At 42.1% G+C, this 14156-nt stretch overlaps 1 long non-coding RNA gene across 2 annotated transcripts; it reads left to right on the top strand.

Moving 5' to 3' along the window:
* Positions 1-7487: 7487 nt before the first annotated feature.
* Positions 7488-9562, top strand: LOC142501654 (uncharacterized). 2 transcript variants are annotated; one of them, XR_012803532.1, is made up of 3 exons: positions 7488-8529; positions 8777-8854; positions 9423-9562. It is a non-coding gene; the product is annotated as an uncharacterized LOC142501654 (long non-coding RNA). The 2 variants fall into 2 exon arrangements; XR_012803531.1 differs by having other exon boundaries at positions 8515-8572.
* Positions 9563-14156: the final 4594 nt, after the last annotated feature.

Here is a 14156-nt window from a genome sequence, read left to right as displayed (position 1 = left end):
TTTTCCCCACATCTTCCAGGGGAAAAAAAAGAGGTACTATGCCTAAATCAGTGATTTCCAATGTTTTTTGTTTGGAGGAACCCTTGAAGTATTTCGAAAAATCTCGGGGAACCCCTATCTGGCTGACACATATTAGGTTCAACAGGGGTCAGTCACAACATTTCACACCTCACGAGCCACCTCTATTTCCCACCCTTTACCCATGTATTTCTGTCCCATCCATCTCACTAACTCTCCCCCCTCCCCGCCTTGCATGTATTTATCCCTTGCGTCTCACTCTTACTCCCTCTTTTCCTTACTCACTCCCTCCTGCCCCCCTCTCTTCTCTCACTCGCCCCTACCTTTGGTCAATTACCCCACTCTCACTCAATCCACCCTACAAAATACATACCAAAAAACCCCACCCCCAGGGGGGGGAGGGAGGGAGGGGGTCTGTGGTCTGTAGGAGGAACCCCTGAGACTGCTTCAAGGAGCCCCAGGGGTCCACGGAACCCTGGTTGGGAATCACTGGCCTAAATGCTGCAAGCGTTTGACCAGTTCTGGGAATGATTTGAACAATATCTATATTAATTAAAACAGAAAGGGAGAGAGGCTTTCTAAAATACTGTACATTCCCTTTCCCAACAAATTAAACAGACATTAGAGGTGTATAAATAAAAATATAGTCTGGGTTTGTAAATAAAGAAATTGTAACACTATATATAGCCCAGTACCATCATTCCTTGACCACTATAGGACATCTCCCAGTTCTGGATCAATTATTTTTTACATTATAAAGATATGAAAATCATGAGAGCATATGAGGTCTTAAAAGCTCTAGCACAACCATATTCAGGAATCACTCTATTTAAATCTAGTACAAACTTAAACAAATTACCTCTATTATTACTTGATTCTGTATTGTTTTAGCTGTAGTTCGACAAATTGACCACAAGGTGCCACTCATGTAACTGGCAATGTAGTTTTGATGTCTCCATAGCTGAGTTTAGTTTTTTTCTGTAACATTACTTAAATTATTTAGATCTGTCCTGAAAAAGGATTGTTTATTTCTCTGTAATTTTCCTGCTCTCAGACTGCCAGCCCTCCCCAGCTAAAGTTACATTCTTTTCCCTGCTCTGAAGCAGACAGAGTTGTGTATATTGCAACATAGTTGTTACAAGTAATCCCCTTTTACACAGCCTCTAGTCAGTTGCCCTGGCAACCTACCAATACTCACAGTTTGAGATTGGGCATGCTTTTCCACTATGCAGATAGGAAAAAGATGAGTGCCAGGAACTTTTATAAAACAAAAAGGTGCTTTATTTAATAGCGGTCACTAATGCTCCACTGGTATTGCAAACAATAGTATATATCAATACTTCATCCCCCAGTAGCTCTCACTCCTACGCTGTGGAGGTACTTAAATTGTTACCCATAGTAAAGGATACATTGACTGTCTCTTGCATAGAGTAAGAAATGCTCCCCCACTTGTCGAATAGGCCTTTCAGGCATATACTTCAGGCTCTTGGATTAGCAGCCCGCCATTATGTATTGCAAACTTCTTCCAAAGTCCATACCTATTCCGTCAGGATTGCACTAGGCTGGTCCAAACATACTCCGGAGTTACTATGCTGAGAACTCCTATCAAGAGCATGCTGCATCCTTATCAATGAGAAGAACAATCATGGGCCTTTACTACTGGCACTTACTTAGATCGGAGCATGTTTCCTAGCTTCAACTTAGAAAAGAGGTGCCTAAGAGGGGATATGATAACTATATACAAATTTATTCGGGGACAGTACAAGGAGCTTTCAAAAGAAATATTCATCCCACGGGCAGTACAAAGGACTCGTGGTCATCCCTTAGGTTGGAGGAAAGGAGATTTCACCAGCAACAAAGGAAAGGGTTCTTTACAGTAAGGACAGTTAAAATGTGGAATTCATTACCCATGGAGACTGTGATGGCAGATACAATAGATTTGTTCAAAAAAAGGTTGGATGTCTTTTTAGAAAGGAAAGGTATACAGGGATATACCAAATAAGTAAACATGGGAAGAATATTGATCCAGGGAGTAATCTGATTGCCAATTCTTGTAGGCAGGAAGGAATTTATTTTTCCCATTATGAAATATCACTGAATGATATTTCACTGGGGTTTTTTGTTTGCCTTCCTCTGGATCAATATACTGTAAGTACAAATATAGGATAAAGTATCTGTCGTCTAAATTTAGCATAGGTTGAACTTGATGGACGTATGTCTATTTTCCACCTCATCTACTATGTAACTATGTAACTATGTAACAATGTAACACAACAAATGGTGACAGGACACATCTTAATACACTCAGCTATACACATACAAACCTATTTACAGGACTCACAGTGAGGACCCCAGTCAGAACTCTGATACCCTGGTTCTAGAACATAGGATGGAACTATGTATACCCTCTATGCTCCCTATGATGACATCACTGCTCACGGGGGGAAGGGGAGGGATGAACCCTGAGTGATCCCCCAATTAACCCCTTAAGGCATTAACCCCTTTAAAGAACCAGTAGACCCCAAAGAAGGGGCTACATAAATGTCCCCCAAATATTGTGTGAGAAACTCCTGTTGTAAGAACATTCCTTCTTGAGAATAGGTTGTAAGGAATCTTTGTTATGTGGACACCCAAGCTCATACTTTCACCTTCGTATGGGTGGGATCTTTATCAATCTAGAGGCATGGATTAGGGAACCACAAACAGACCATGTTTTAGGAAAACAGAAGCCATCAACAAGAAATGAACATCTGTTTGCCAATTTATTGGTTGTTTCTAAAATCTGTCAGGATTCGGGAAGGTTGGGTGGAGGTGGCCCATATGGAGAGAGATATTACTAGTAAAAAGAAGGGAATTATGTTTTCACTTCACAGCACACACGTACTTATATGAATTTAGAGATATAAGAACATTTAACTTTTGTTTTGTTAATATATCAATGAATTGCAGTTTGTTTTCCTGTTTGTTTATCTGTTTATCTTTACATAAGAGAGGGTCATTCAGTTCAATTCTTTGGCCAAAGCATTTTAAGCTTGCAAACCCTGCCAAGGTATCCCCTGTTTTGCAAGTCCTAACACTTACTGCACCCACAAGAAGCTCTCCTGTGTTTGTGAAATGGAAGTGCATGTAGCATTATTGAGAAGACCAAACCCCTTCCTGAGTCAGAAAACAGTTTCGTTTCTATAATACATTTTAGGGGTTACATGTGCGTGCAGGTTTGTGTATGTGGATAACCCAGTAGTATATTCTAAATGATTCATTTCTAATCGCAGTTTATAGGTATTAATGTGAACAGCGGAACGGGTTTAGTTAATAGAATACGTTATCACAGAAGAAGAGAAATGCAGAGATGCTTCTTGTGCTGCTCATCTTTAAATGACTTTAATGTAAATGCTTGTACCCCCGGTTTATACATTGTGAAGACCTGTGCATACATGGTAAGGGGGTAATCATCGGTCTGAGAAACATGAAAGAGATGATGTCACACAACACAACAGACGAGATTCTGTATTGCCCTTCTCTCTCAAGCTGGTTCCATAATTTCATGTCACTGAGAAACCATATGCTTTTATTGCTTATTATTAGACATTAGAGAATATGTGTTTAAATCTCTCAGTGCGTTGCATTCTCCTGTGAATTAAAGTGGCAGCTGCTTTTCCTTCAACATCAAATGCAACCCCTATAAAATATGAGCAAATATAAAATGGTACAGCTTAAAATAACACAGGTCGGGTTTCTGAAACGTGACATCAGCAAAGAAGTGTGGATTTTAAAAACCGGTATTACAGATCGGCCGTGCAAGAGCGCTGATGACACCATCTACTACATGTACAGGTACCAACAGAGGCTTAAAGCTGCAGTTCAGTCTTTTTTTTTTTTTTAATTAATTTTTTACTTCAATAGTTTTATGTGGGCAATCTCTAATTACATAAAGAACTGTATAGCTGCCAGTCAATTCGTTCTCCATGTATTGATCGGCAAAATTTGGCAAGATCTTTAGAGATGGCATATGTTTTTCTTCTGCTTCTGTCACTCAGTGGAAGCTCATGAATATTCATGAGCACTCCTGCACTGACATGTGCTAGAGGGAGGGCAGGGCTGACAAAGGGGTGTGCCAGGGCTTGTGACAGGACATGAAGGGGCAGTGCCTTAGCAAATGCTTGTTAAAATAGAATACAAGAAAATTTGTCTTTCAAAGTAGTTTTTTTAAAAACAGAAAATGCTAAAAGTATTTTTTCTTACTACAGAACTGATTTATTAAAAAAAAACACACACGCAGGATAGTGACTGAACTGCAGCTTTAATGGCAGTCACATCCAGAAATACCAATGTAAGAGCATCAGAGAAGGAATTTAACGATAGATGGACCCTGCAGAGAGAGGACGAATAGGAGTCTGTATAAAAACAGTACCAAGTCCTTTCAGAAAAGCTCCTCCTGTTTCTATATAATGTATAAAGTGCTGGGAAGATACTCTGTACTGTGCATCTCATTCTAAAGCATGTTATGGGATAAAGTACAAAGTTACCAACATTGTTATAAACAGAGTAAACACGAAAAATTATTTTGTCCAACTGGAAATATTAACAATAGCAGTGACATGAGGATTGAATAAAGGATCTGAAATAAAGTAGTACACTGCTGTATGTAGCACACAATGCTGCCCCGTTTCATGTATTAGTTGCTCAGGTATAAGGAAATCATAAGAGGTTATAAAGAGGTCAGATTCGGAACCACAAGTAAGAGCCTAAAATCAGGTGCAATGTGGCTGTGGGACATCCAATCACATCTCAGGATTTAGCTGCGGGACATCCAATCACGTCTCAGCATCTAGCAGCGGGACATCCAATCACGTCTCAGGATCTGGCTGCGGGACATCAAAACATGTCTCAGGATCTGGCTGCGGGACATCCAATCACGTCTCAGAATCTGGCCCCATAACACTGGGAAATACCTGGGCCCAAGTCATGAGGGCTACATACATATACTTAGTTATATGTATAATTTGATTATTATTATTAATAAATACTTATACCGTACGACATTGTGGGGAAAAAGCACAATGTGTTATTGCCCAAAGGAGCTTACAGTTCCCAGTTTTATTAGACCATGTTACAAGGAAAAGGAAATACTGGCACAATAATTTGCTGTGTCAAAGAGCTTACTCTCTATTTGATGGTCCCTGGTGCAAAAAGAGTAGTGTATTTAATTTAAAGTCTCAGCAGCTCGGAAGGGGTTAAGAGTTAATGATTTTGTTCAGGGCCTAACTCTATTACTGTGATCACCATTAATCCCACAAACTTCCACTCTGTAATATGATGCAGCTATGTGGTGGTGAAACTGTGATGTAACCAGTGGGTGTTTTATGCAGGTACATGGAGGATTGGAGATAAGAGAAGCCACTTCCTGATCGAGGAAACCAGAAGCTCTCAGAAACATGAGCGAGAGAGAGAGAGAACATCCATAGAAGCAGAAGAGGAGAGGGCAGTCCTAAAACACACAGAGAAGGAGACTATTTCTGCACTTCCACCATCGGAATCCTCATTAGGAGAATGAGGAGGCACCTGATGCTGTTTCTGGTCCTGAACCTTCTCCCATGTAAGACTTCTCCCACTGTAAGACTGCCTAAAGTCACACTTAGAATCAACAGCACATGTGACCAGATCAAACTGTGGTACACAAGACTCTTCCTGAGGTCATACTGAGAATCAGGGGCAGAGCCAAGAAAATAGAGTAGGAAGAGGCAAAGTAAAGGGATTCTACTAAAGAGAGAATCAAGGGGCATGATCAGATTGATGCACAGGGGTTGGTAAAGAGACTGTTCAAACATCCGCTAAGAATAAGTGACAGAAACAAGGGCCGATTGGGGCACAGCCAAAATAAGAGGTAAAGTCTGTGATCACCATCAGTGCCAGTGTCAGATAAAGCTACAGAGGGATGTAAAAAGTAACTCGAGTCACAGAGACGTCCCCGGGACTAGGTTATGTTCATTCTGGATTTTTCAACCATGGAAAGAGGATTCCTAAATCAAAATGTCTTAGATCATGACAATATCCCTGTGTCTCTCCTCCTCTCTCCCTGTCTCTCCTCTCTCCCCGTGTCTCTCCTCCTCTCTCCCTGTCTCTCCTCTTCTCCCTGTGTCTCCTCCTCTCTCCCTGTCTCTCCTCTCTCCCCGTGTCTCTCCTCCTCTCTCCCTATCTCTCCTCTCTCCCCGTGTCTCTCCTCCTCTCTCCCTGTCTCTCCTCTTCTCCCTGTGTCTCCTACTCTCTCCCTGTCCCTCCTCCTCTCTGCCTCTCTCTCCTACTCTTTCCCTGCCTCTCCTCTCTCCCTATGTCTCTCCTCTTCTCCCAATCTCTCCTCCTCTTCCTGTCTCTCCTCCCCTCTCCCTGTCTCTGTCCATCTCCTGCAGGTCTGTCCAATGGGGTGGTGGTGACCCAAGGAAATTTTTTTGTAATTGCCCAGACTGGAAGTTCAGTGGCGCTTCCCTGCCACCATGATGACCGCAGCTACATAACCACCCTCTGGTACCAACAGAAAGCAGGACACGGGATTCAGCTCATCGGTTTGTCAACAGGAGAGAATGACAGTCAGATGGAACAGGAGTTTAAAAACAAATGGAGCCTGGAGAGAACTGAGCTTCTGAAATCCTCCCTGAAACTGGAAAGAGCAGAGTCTCAGGATGCGGCTGTGTATTTCTGTGCAGTTAGTACACAGCCACAGACACTAAAGCAGGAGCCAACAGAAAACCAGCTGTAACATGGCCAAAGGGAGAGACAGGATACTTACCAACCAGACCTGCAGGGGGAGCTGCTCCTCAGTGGTTCCCATCCAATATCTTTTTACATTGTGCTCCCCCTGTTAGAAAATATTTGTTCCACAAACTCACAATTAATACATCTTATTGCTGACTCATCAGACTGTTACTAACAAAACTGTGTGACCGATCCCAGGCTGTATATTGTCCTGAGCTACTGGAAAGAACACATGCTTAAAGCTGCAGTTCAGTCAATATCCTGCATGTGTGTTTTTTTTAATAAATCAGTTCTGTAGTAAGAAAAAATACTTTTAGCATTTTCTGTTTGTAAAAAAACAACTTTGAAAGACCAATTTTCTTGTATTCTATTTTAACAGCCATTTGCTAAGGCACAGCCCCTTCATGTCCTGTCACAAGCCCTGGCACACCCCTTTGTCAGCCCTGCCCTCCCTCTAGCACTTGTCAGTGCAGGAGTGCTCATAAATATTCATGAGCTTCCACTGACAGACAAGCAGAATATAAACAGATCCCTTCACTAATTATGTCACCAAATTTCGACCTATCAATACATGGAGAACGAATTGACTGACAGCTATACAGTTCTTTAGGTAATTAGAGATTGCACACATAAAACTATTGAAGTAAAAAAAAAATTAAATAAAAAAAAGACTGAACTGCAGCTTTAATAAGGCCGCAAACTGCCCCACAATGTGTGCAGGCAGCATGGCGGATATAGCTGCCACTATCTTTGGGAGCTTCAAAAGTCACGCCCCATAATTAGAGATGGGCAAAAATGTTTGCGGATTTGGATCCGCTGGTTCCTTTGGTCCACGGATCAATCTCAAAAACACGAGGGAGAGATAGAGGAGAGGGAAAGGGTCTTTCAAATTTAGTAGTGTTCCAATTGTATATATCCCCTCAAATAGATGAGTTAGACATGCCTATGCTGAAAAGGAGCACACTGAGTTACCTGCATGGGAGATATGCAAAGTATATTTAAATGAGTCCCATCCTACACTTCCTAAAAAGATTTCCATACCAACTATATAGAGTTGATTAGCCTAAAGCACCAACCTAATGACTGGAATGGTGTCAGACCCAACAGGACTAGAACCCATAAAAGCTCTAGTAGTGTGAGCTAAACCAGCTGATGGCTCACAGTGCCATGGAGATATGATACTTTTAAGAGGGATCTAAATTAGGGCCTATAGTCTTTACTGTCTAATGAATCTACATTTCACCAGGCGCAAGATAAAGTCACAGATGTGTTAGATGTGAATGGCTTTGTACATGGTTCTGCAGCTCCACCCGTTGTCACCCAAACTGTAAACAATTGCTCTGTTCCAATCTGTATCTGTGGCTGATAAAGGGGAGGAGATGGGGTGGGTTGTAAATCACAGACATTGGAGATGAGTAGTACTGTCACCTGGCTTCTGGTCATACACAAATCTCCATCCAGAAACAGGTTTTTATAAATTGGGCTGAAGAAGTCCATGTGGCCACCTCACATAGTAACAGGGGAGATTTAGTCAGTTTAGACATTTACAACAGCTGCCCTAAGTAAGACAAGCTGCCCGTCATTAACACCTGGAGGTGATCCGGAGTCAGTTAGTCACTTAAGAGAGATAAGAAAAGCCACTTCCTGTGTGAGGAAGGAAACGTGTATGATGAATTATCTCTGTGATATTGCGTGTCACATGCACTAACCCAACACGTTTACAGATATAGACAAAGAGAAAGAAACGAGGGAGTGTCAGAGGTATCAAGAGGGAAGAGTATTGTCAGGGACTTTCAGAGATGCAGTGGGTACAGTCAGAGAAACCCAAAACGATGCCCACGGGGGGGGGGGGTCCTTATAATTGGAAGATAAATGCTAGGTTAAGAGGTGCTTATGTAGGGTAGAAGTTCACATAAATGACAGGACACCACAGGGTGTTCTTATATAAATGGTTTATTATAAAATCTTTCAGAAGGATATTTGATCATTCGTGGATTATTTGTTTCAGGAGAATTTACAGTCCCGGTCCCGGTCAGTGAAATGACGAAACGCCTGTTGCTGCTTCTGGTCCTGAACCTTCTCCCATGTAAGACTCAGGGGCACAGGGCGTATGCCATACATAGATTACACTCAGATGCACTGTTAGGGGTCAGACTGATGGACAGGACGAGGTGAAAGGACTCTGCCCAAGGTCATACACTGACTGAGCGGAACAGCCATGGCGAGACTGAAGCATAGGGAGAAATATATTGACTTGTTGAGCTACTGTAAATGTTTTTTTTCATGTTTGAATTTATTTAATTAAGTTTAGTGTTAGAACTAAAATAAGGGTTATGTGAATTACTGACACGTAAAAAAAAACAAAAAAAACAAACAGTTGACTGCCTGGGCATGTGATCCAGGGGGTTATATTCTTGCCTTTTCTACAGTCACCACTTTGAATTTCTATACTAATAGATGGTTCTGTATGTCCCATTTTATAATCAGTCATTGAAATGTGCTCTCTTCTTGTTCCTGTGTCTTTCTCAGGCCTGTGCCAGGGTGTGCTTGTAACTCAGGATACAAAGCTCTTATTAGTGCGGGAGGGGGGATCTGTAAATATTTCTTGCCATCACGATGATGACACCTACCTCAACATGTTCTGGTACCAACAGAAACCAGCGGAAGGGCTGAAGCTCATGGTCTGGTCAACAGGAGCTAATGAAGAAGCTACGATGGAAGTAGGATATAAAGTCAGGTGGAATCTGACTAGACCTGAGACAAAGAAATCCTCTCTGTATCTGGCACAAGCAGAGACTGGAGATGCGGCTGTGTATTTCTGTGCAGCAAGTATACACAGACGTAGATACCAAAGCAGCAGCCAGCCCAAAACCTACTCAGTCCCTGAGAGAGACAGAGGGAGGAGATACAGGGGGACACCTCCTGGGGCTGCTCAGGAATTACCCTAGTGATAATGAGCTGCCATAAGAACTCCATATTGCAAACGTAGTATTATTTTCACTTATTATCAGAACGTCTCATAGCTGCTTGTTAATATGAGAATAACCCCTTTCTAAGAGAAAAAGTGGTCACAATTAATTTGGTCCTCCATCATATCACATTGTGTTTTGGTGCTGGAATAGGATTTGCTTAAGAAACAATTGCTTTTGTTTATTGGCTAATTGATTCCCTTTTTATAATAGGCAAACTTGAGCACCCCACTAACCCACATATTCAGTCCTTTGTCAAATGCGTCAGAGGATCCGTCAGCTGTATACTCTGTTCACAATAAACTTTTTTTAGTCACTATCACAAGCTATTCCTCCGTTCTGTCCTACGGCTGTGCGCTGCTACTTGCCTCCTGTGGGAGGAGTTCTGCTGTTTACTAACTGACCGCACGCCGGGTTGCTGTTTTGCTGTCCCTGATGACGTCATCACCGCCGGTCATGTGACCGCCCTGTGCGACGGAAGCGTGCAGCATACACTCCATCAACCGTGAGTCTCTCTAACTCAATGCTACTTGTGCCAATACGGAGCCAATGCCTGGGAGAAACTTTACATCACTTATTGGGAGTGTTGCCTTGACCTGCTGCGCATTTTATATCTCTACACAATTCAGTGACTGTGTTGGCTTCTAGAGCACCTGGTGGGTTAACTTTGTTTACCCGTTTCTCTATGCTTAAATGACTGGTGATAGTGTTTGCACAAAGTTGCTATTCATCAACACAAAAAATATATTTGAAGCATCAGAGGTGTTCATGATAAATGGATACCAAACATGTATTGTTTTCACACTATGGTTATTAAAAATGATATTACACTAATTATTATTATTTATTAGTACTAATTATAAATAAAATAGACAATTGTATTTTAATTTAAATGGTATCAATCTGGTATTCAACATGATGCGATTCATTAAAAACAAATGATGCACCATATGTATACGTACGACGCACACAGACATTTTGGGGAAAAAAGGAAAATATAATCTTATTACAGGTACATAGGCCGTATAGACTTAGGCTCGACCCTTTTATTCAACCTAGCAACAGAAACTAGGTGAGGGGGCTATCGCTTGGTCACTTGCAGGGGACACTCATTAAAGCCAGATGTAAAGAGATCTGACGGGAATCTTCTCTGAATCTGACAAAAGTTGAGATACAAGAAATGGCTGTAATGTGCTCTATAGTGCAGTATAGTTCTGTATTATGCAGTATATTGCTGTATAGTGCAGTATAGGGCGATGTAGTACAGTATAGTGCAATATAGTGATGTATAGTGTTGTATAGGGCTATATATTGCAGTATAGGACTGTATAGGGCTGTATAGTGCAGTGCAGTGCAGAAGATTAACATTTCACAACCTGGGATAGGGAGAGAAAGAGTCAGAACATCTCCTTAACAGGCCTACAGGGGGCGCTGCTTCTTCAGACAAAGTTTGGCAATAAAAGCCCTGTCCTATGTCTCAAAGACAGAGAAATATTATTTGTACAATAGCAGACAGATATGTGAACCTAATTCTGCACCCGATCCGACATAAACCTCCCTTGATTTGAATGGCAGGCAACTCTGGATCAGGGCGCTATCACCTGCATTGCAGCTCAGTGAATCCCGGCTATTAGGGTTGCCAGGTGTCCAGTATTGAGCTGGACTTTCCTTATATTTGGACACTCTGTCCAGTAAAATATTAAAGGTAATACTGGACATGTATGTGTCCGGTATTACCTCTCTGGACATAGTGAACTGAGTGACTTGAGGGGCTACGGGATTTCCCTGAGCAGGGAAAGATGAGGGCTGTTGCTAGGAGGCTGGGCAGCTTCCTCCATCCTGATTGGCTGACTGCTTTACCCAGCAGCAATCAGGAGGAGGTGTCAGGAGCCTGATGGTAGGGCTAATGAGAGGAGGAAACAGCATGGAGTGGAGAGCGGAGAGAGAGGTGTGTGTGTGTCTCGAGCATGTGTCTCGAGCGTGTGTGTGTGTGTCTCGAGCATGTGTCTCGAGCGTGTGTGTGTGTCTCAAGCGCGTCGCACCTTTCCCCATTGTGTCCAGTATTTTTGGATAAGCAATCTGGCAACCGTACCGGATATAGAGATCTGGTTTCTTTGTAACATGCAAAGTTAACGTCCTTTGACGTACAGTATAAGTCGTGCTCTCAACATTTTTCAGCATACCACACATTTCTCAGATGATTCAGTGGTAATACTTGCACATGGATAAAATTGTGTAATTCCAGGTCAGTTTATAAATGTTATTGCTACTTCCACACTTTGGGGGCTATGCACTAAGCAGTGAGCTTTTGAGAGTATGAAATTTTGACTCGAACGAAACAAAGTGAAGTCAAACCCCTCCCTCATAACAGATACAGTAGAGTAATGAGCAAAATTACTATTATCCAGATAGGGATAATAGTGCATTTGCCCATTTAAAATAAAATATTAACAAGCAGAAATAAAGTAAATACACCTTGCACTCACCCCTGCCAGGCTGCCACAATGAAGCCCGTCCTCCTCCTCATCACCAGGTGATTAAGGGGTTAGGGGACATTACATTGTATTTTTTACTGTACTGCATTGTTTGTGGCAACGGAGGACATGGACGGTGATGAGGATGGCCATCATTGTGGCAGCCTGGCAGGGGTGAGTGCAAGTTTTATTTACTTTATTTCTGCTTGTTAATGTTTTAGTTTTTTTATGGACAAATGCACTATATCCCTATCTGGATAATAGTAAATTTTGACCATTCATGGATGTGTTAGGGGGCAGGCGAGGGGAGGGGGGTGTATTTATTTCAAAGTATTGGCTGTTGTGTTTTTTTGGGCCCCGCAGGCCAGCGAGGTCCCCAGACACCCGCGGTGACCACCCGAGGACCCACGGACACCTGTGGGGACCACCTGAGGGCCACCAGACACACACGAGGACCACATGGAGGCCCCCGGACACCCGTGGGAACCACCCGGGGACACCCGCTGGCCTCTTGTATTAATTCGGTGTCCTTACAAACATAAACAATGCTTTTATTCATGGCTCCATCTCTTTTGCGCCAGCCTTTAGCTGGTGAATTGAAATGCTGAGTTTTTTCTGTACGATTCACTTATCACTGCTTTGTGAATTGCACTGACTGGCAAAAAAACACCGGGTTTGCCATTTTTTGCCTGATCGGACAACTTTTTTTTGGTGCGATACTGCACTGTTATCACTGCTTTGTGAATCGCACCGCAGGCATTATTGCACATAAAGGGCATTTATCACCCTTAAAAGCAGTTATCACTGTTTAGTGAATCGCCCCCTTTGTATCAGAAAATAAGTCCAAACATTTTTTTTAACATATTTTAAATAAATTAGAATAACTCATCATGAATGATATAAATCATGTCTCATGTGTTATAGATGGAGAAATGTCCACGGTGAGTCACGATCCATAAGAGAGATATTCAACTTCGACAGTATCTCTTCATTGGAAAAATGTAGTAGTTACAATGACATGATTAATACAGGAATGGTTAATATGATATACATTTCCAATCATGGTTTCTGTCCAGTAATTGTACCTTTATCAGCAGGTAATCCTCCAAAATAAAACATGTAAGTACCCTGCTATCAGGGAGTGTTAAGTACCCTGCTATCAGGGAGTGTTAAGTACCCTGCTATCAGGGGTTGTTAAGTACCCTGCTATCAGGGGGTGTTAAGTACCCTGCTATCAGTGGGTGTTAAGTACCCTGCTATCAGGGGGTGTTAAGTACCCTGCTATCAGGGGGTGTTAAGTACCCTGCTATCAGGGGGTGTTAAGTACCCTGCTATCAGGGGGTGTTAAGTACCCTGCTATCAGGCTGTGTTAAGTGCTCTGTTATCAGGGGGTGTTAAGTACCCTGCTATCAGGGGATGTTAAGTGCCCTGCTATCGGGGGGTGTTAAGTAAGCTGATATCAGGGAGTGTTAAGTACTCTGCTATCAGAGGGTGTTAAGTACCCTGTATCAGGGAGTGTGCATTCCCAGCCAGATCCATGAGATTTTCAGTTATATCATATGTTTCATGTTCCATATAGAACTTGACTGTACTGTATATGGAATTAGTTGATTTTCAAAAGAGCTTAAAATGTAATTTCCAGGTGTAAAACAAATTTAACCTTACAATTCCCTTTTTATGTTTAGTAAATATCAAAAGATCTGTTGGCCTTTGTGATAATCAATAAAGGCTATAGAATGTTCTCTTGTGCAGATGGTTGATCGCTGCAGTGTCTGAAAGCCACAACACCAATCAGAATAGAAGAATGGATGTTTGTGTTTGTGCATTAATGTAGAGGATGTGTACGAGACATCTAGAGAGGAAGTGACATATAGAGAGTGGAGGCAGACCGATACATCTAGAGAGAGAATATCCAGTATCAGAATTACAAACACACACAGTGAGA

Source organism: Ascaphus truei, chromosome 8 (genome assembly GCF_040206685.1).
Source record: "Ascaphus truei isolate aAscTru1 chromosome 8, aAscTru1.hap1, whole genome shotgun sequence".
Classification (NCBI taxonomy): domain Eukaryota; kingdom Metazoa; phylum Chordata; class Amphibia; order Anura; family Ascaphidae; genus Ascaphus; species Ascaphus truei.
The sequence above is the reverse complement of the archived record's forward strand: the minus strand, read 5'-3'. Positions and strand labels throughout refer to the sequence as shown.